Source organism: Marmota flaviventris, chromosome 9, assembly GCF_047511675.1.
Source record: "Marmota flaviventris isolate mMarFla1 chromosome 9, mMarFla1.hap1, whole genome shotgun sequence".
Classification (NCBI taxonomy): Eukaryota; Metazoa; Chordata; class Mammalia; order Rodentia; family Sciuridae; genus Marmota; species Marmota flaviventris.
This window is the reverse complement of record NC_092506.1, coordinates 53879268-53884585: the sequence shown is the minus strand read 5'-3', so window position 1 is coordinate 53884585 and position 5318 is coordinate 53879268. Positions and strand designations below refer to the sequence as shown.

The 5318-nt window shown below is 38.2% G+C and overlaps 1 pseudogene; it reads right to left on the bottom strand.

Moving 5' to 3' along the window:
* Positions 1 to 263: 263 nt before the first annotated feature.
* On the bottom strand, positions 264 to 763 carry LOC114098157 (large ribosomal subunit protein eL21-like; annotated as a pseudogene).
* Positions 764 to 5318: the final 4555 nt, after the last annotated feature.

Genomic DNA, 5318 nt, shown 5'->3' with positions numbered 1-5318 from the left:
GGCTATGGGGATGGAAAGGACGGTAGAAAGAGACAGACATTATTACCGTATATATACATATGATTACCCTACTGGTGTGATTCTGCACCATGTATAGCCAGAGGAATGAGAAGTTGTGCTCCATTTATGTACAATGTGTTAAAATACATTCTGTCATGTATAACTAATTAGAACAAATTTTTTTTAAAAGTGGTCCTTTCTAGTTTGTGAAAATGTTTCTTTTTTTTTTTGTAGTCCACGGGCCTTTAATTCTTTTTTTTTTTTTTTTTTACATTTATTATGTCATGAATTCATAGGGAATAGGTTCCAGCAGTCCAGGCTCCTTTCCATTTGTTCTCACAAAATGTGCTTCTCTGGGTGGGGAAGGCTGGCGCTTCAGCTGAACCCAGGTACCTTTCTCTTTGGCTTCCTTCTTTTTCTGATGATTTTCCTTCACACGTTTCAGGAAGCTGTCTCGGCTCTTAGAGTGCTTAATATGCTCAATACGCACATTAATCCTCTTGGCAAGAATCTTGCCCTTAACTTGCTTATTCACAACAATGCCAACAGCATGCTGGGTAACATTGTAGACTCTCCCAGTTTTGCCATGATAACGTTTGTGGGGCATTCCTTTTTGAACAGTACCCATTCCCTTGATGTCTACAGTATCACCCTTCTTGTAGATTCACATGTATGTGGCCAAAGGAACAACTCCATGTTTTCTAAAAGGCCTGGAGAACATATATCAGGTTCCTCTACTCTTTCCCTTTGTGTTCGTCATTTTGGCGAATTACTGAAAGATGGCGGTTCCGGCCGAAAAGAAAAGTGTGAAATGTTTCAACAGGTAAAATTTTCTGAATATTTTTCCTCCCATGTGATTCTTATTGCTTCTAGGCCAGACTCCAACACAAGCTTTCTGTTACTGCACCACATGTATTTAGCCATTTTGGGTCCCAAATGGCAAATGACACCAAACCCCAATCACAGCCAGATCAGCTGGGCTAGTTGCTTTCTTACCAGTTTCCTGTGAAGATACTGTCACACTGGTGAACTCTCAAGTCTTTGCAGTGGGTGTTTTGCTGGCCAGAGAAAATCTGGAGACAGCCTGGGTTAGAGGTAATGGTGAGGCACTGTGGATCTGATTGCTAAAAGCTGATTCAGCTGCAAATTTGGCATCAGTTTAGGGTTGTCTAGGACTGGTATCTAAATAATGGAGTGCTCACTCTTTGCTGAAACCTCATAAGACTTCTTCCTTAAAAATTGTTTTCAAGGCCTTGATAGGGGTACAGAGGCTTACAGGAAATATACCTTACTGCCTCCATCTGAGGGGCTTCATCTGTTGTGTGTGTCTGTTTGAGATGGGGGTTTCTTGTGTTGCCCAGGCTTCTCTCCACCATGCCCATCTGGCTTCCATCTTTTTAGTGGAGAAACATCAAATACTCTCAATCTGGACAGCTGCCCTGACCAAGACAGCATTTAGAGTTGCACTGAGCATTTGAAATGTGGCAAGTCTGAATTGAGCTATACTAAAAATGTCAAACATACACTGGTTTCAAAGATATAGCATGCAAAAAATGTAAAATATCTAAATTTAAAATATTGACTAAAGTTGCTGGGCACAACTGTAATCCCAGTGGCTCTGGAGGCTGAGGCAGAAGGATTGCAAGTTCAAAGCCAGCCTCAGCAATGGTGAGGCACTAAGCAACTCAGACCCTGTCTCTAAATAAAATACAAAATAGGGCTGGGGATGTGGCTCAATGGTCGAGTGCCCCCGAGTTCAATCTCCAGTACCAAAGGAAAAAAAAGTAAAGTTTAAATGTTTTGGATATAGTGGATTAAATAAAATATACTATTAATTTCACTTTTTTACTTCTTAAATGTGGCTACTAAAAATTTTAATTTTTTTAGGCAGCACTGTTCTAGAATATATAGTGTGGCTGCCATTAGTGGAGTATGACTATAAGATTGCTGCCTGATTACAGGCTGACTGAAGATTCAGGCTGATGTAAGTAGAAGAGTATCAGGGAGGGAAAGGTAGAGCTGAGGGTCTGAGAGAAGTACATGTTTGGCAAAAAATGAATGTAATTTCAAGTGACTCATCAGAAGTGGAAGGGTTGGTTCCTCTTTCTGCCCTGTTTATAATTCAATAACTCTTTCCTTTAGGTCAGGGGTCTTCTAGGGCAGAAAGCTTTCCTTGACAAATGTACTCTCTTCTGTGTTGATATAAATATCTTTCCTGATTTACCCCATTATGATAAAATTATGCTTTCCTATCTCCCTTTATAACCCTCACCTCGTCCAAAATATTGTGAACTCTTGGAGCAAACAGCAATAAATGTGTGAACCAGGGAAAGGAGAAAAGGGAATGAAATAAGCTCTTCTAGTTGGCTTCAAAGAAAAATACCAGGCACCTACTCGAATCCTTGCTTGATTTGTTTCTGACTGTAAGAGGCTGAGGTGTGGCATCTGGATCATGGGCACCGTAGTAGGCAGTGGAGAAGAAAGATTTCTGACCTATGGTCTTCCTAGACCCTGAATCACTTTGGAGTTGTTCTTTCTAAAAGTGAGGCTGGCCTAACCACTCTTCTCCCTGCTCTTTTCTTTGCTTTCCTGTAACTAGATTCCCTACTGTATTCCTCTTGAGTGATGCAGTCTAGGTGTACCCTTCCACCTAGTCTGGGTCCTCTTCTCCGTGAGGCCTGAAAAATCCCCTGGTGGGGGATGGTTAGATACGGAAGAGGAACCTTTTCTAAATTTAAGTGAGGGAGTCAGAAGGTTAGGAAGAAGTGACAATATATGTATCTGGGACAAATGTATCTAGGACCAAGGCTATGCCAGTTATCTGCAGGTCCCTATCTATTCCCCTTCAGTGATTAATTGGAGCTCTCTGCATGACCCCTTCTTTCTTATTCCTCCACCCCATCGTCTCTGATTTATTCAGCACTTGACCAGGCCACAGCAGTCCAGGAGAACAAATAGAATCTTACACAGCATCAATGATGATGATTTCCTTTGTGCTTCCAGTAGATACAGAAGGTTGTGCACACACGCACAAAAGTCCTTCCAGCTATTTCTTAGCATACCCTGGGAATGTCCTAGATGAGCCTTCTTATGTCAGGATGTTTTCTCCTTCTCAGCCCCCTTTACTGAGGTTTTCTGCCTTTGGTTGTCTGTAAAGCCATTTTAGTATGCAACACTATGTGATCACTTGCTCATGCCCACTATAATAACAATGAATGGGACCATAATATTATCTCTGTTTCTAGAACTCTTGGTGCTACCACTGCCAACAAGTTAGTTGGGCCCTTGAAATAACAAAGCAACACAGTTTGTATGGTCAGTACCAGAGTAGCAAGATATTTTTTTTTAATTCACGTAATCACCATATTAATATTTATTTATTTTCATGTAGTGTTGAGAATCAAACTCAGTGCCTCACACATGCTAGGCAGGCACTCAGGCCACAAGATATTTTTTAGTTTAAGAGGGGAACTAAATCAGTATTGGTTTTCCAGTGTCTTACAATACTTATGAGAACTGTCCCTCATTCTTTATTATTAATATTTTCAAATAAATACTACATTAATCATATTCATTTTTATCCACATATAACATTTAAAAGAATCAAATAGGATCACTGGTCTTACAAGAAAAAACACCAGGTCCTGTCAGCCTTCTACACTCTTAATTTCTACACCCTAGAGATAATATATTTTTAATCTTTTGGTCATCTGTCAGGGATTTATTTTCATATTTCTAAATAGATGCTTATACTGGTTATTTTTATATAACTATTTCATTTTTTTCTTTTTTTAAAGAGAATTTTTTAATATTTATTTTTTAGTTTTCGGAGGATACAACATCTTTATTTAATTTTTTTTATGTGGTGCTGAGGATCAAATCTAGCACCCCGCGCATGCCAGGCGAGCACGCTACCGCTTGAGCCATATCCCCAGCCCACTAGTTATTAATTTTTCAATTTAGGCCATCATTTTATTTCTTGCTATAGGCAATGAGTTTATACTCTAACCTTTTTAAAAAAAATTTTTTTTTGTAGTTGTAGATGGACAGAATGCCTTTATTTTGTTTATTTTTATGTGGTGCTGAGAATCGAACCCAGTACCTCATACATGCTAGGCAAGTGCTCTACCACTGAGCTACAGCCCCAGCCCCTTTATAACCTTCTTCTTTTTTCTCTTTTTAAAATATTTACTTTTTAGTTGTAGTTGGACACAATACCTTTATTTATTTATTTTTATGTGGTGCTGAGGATTGAACCCAGGCCTTTACATTCAAGGCTTCATATTGAACCCAGGGCTTCACTCTCTTCACAGTCGAGCACTAGGCGAGTGCTCTATTGCTGAGCCACGATCCCAGCCCCCTCTATAACCTTCTTATAAACACATATTGTTTCTGCATCCTCTACACCCTCAATGTATCTATATTACCCTACTTAGGCAAATAACCATTATTTTATTACAAAAATGTACACATTATTTATAGTTAATCGATTATGAGCAAAGGTATATGATTATATTTCCTTTCTTTGACGTTAGCCATTGCCTACTACTACATTCAAACTTTCTTAGGTACCTGACATTCAAGTATCTATAATCAATCTATCCCAAAGTCTCTGAAAACATTCAAACACATCAAATAGTCTGTTCATTTATTTATTTTGAGGTGCTGGACATTGAACTCAAGGCCTTGAGCATGCTAGGCAAGTGCTCAACTTTTGAACTACACATTCAACCCTTATCCATTCATTTCTTAAATTGGAGTCAACCTTCCTGGAGTCTGTAATCCTCCATTCCAGACTGGTTATTCTCTACACCTACTGCACAGCTTTTGTTCTAGGAAACTTTTACTCTGTCTTCCCCATTTCCACCTCTTTTGGGTTTTTTTCTGAAAAAATTTTACCTTCCAACTCTTCTTTTTAATTTTTAAATTTCTATTATATTTTAAATATACTAAAGTACTTTGTCTAATTTCCTTTTAATTTTTAAACATTTTATTACAAATCAACAAATTTTCTGTATTTATGGGGTACAAAATGATGTCACAATCTGTGTATACAATGTAGAATTATTTACCAAGATTACCATATCCAACATCTCAGATGCACAAAAAATACATTTTTTTGTGTGGTGAGAAAATTTGAAATTGGCAGTTTCAGAATATACAATATTATTAGCTGTAGTTGCCATGTTGTATACTATATCTCAAAAAGCTTATTCCTTCTGTTAACTGATACTGTACCCTTGACCAACATCTCCCTATTTCCTTTAACCTCCAGCCTCTGGTAGCCACCTTTCTATTCTCATTCTATGAATTTGATT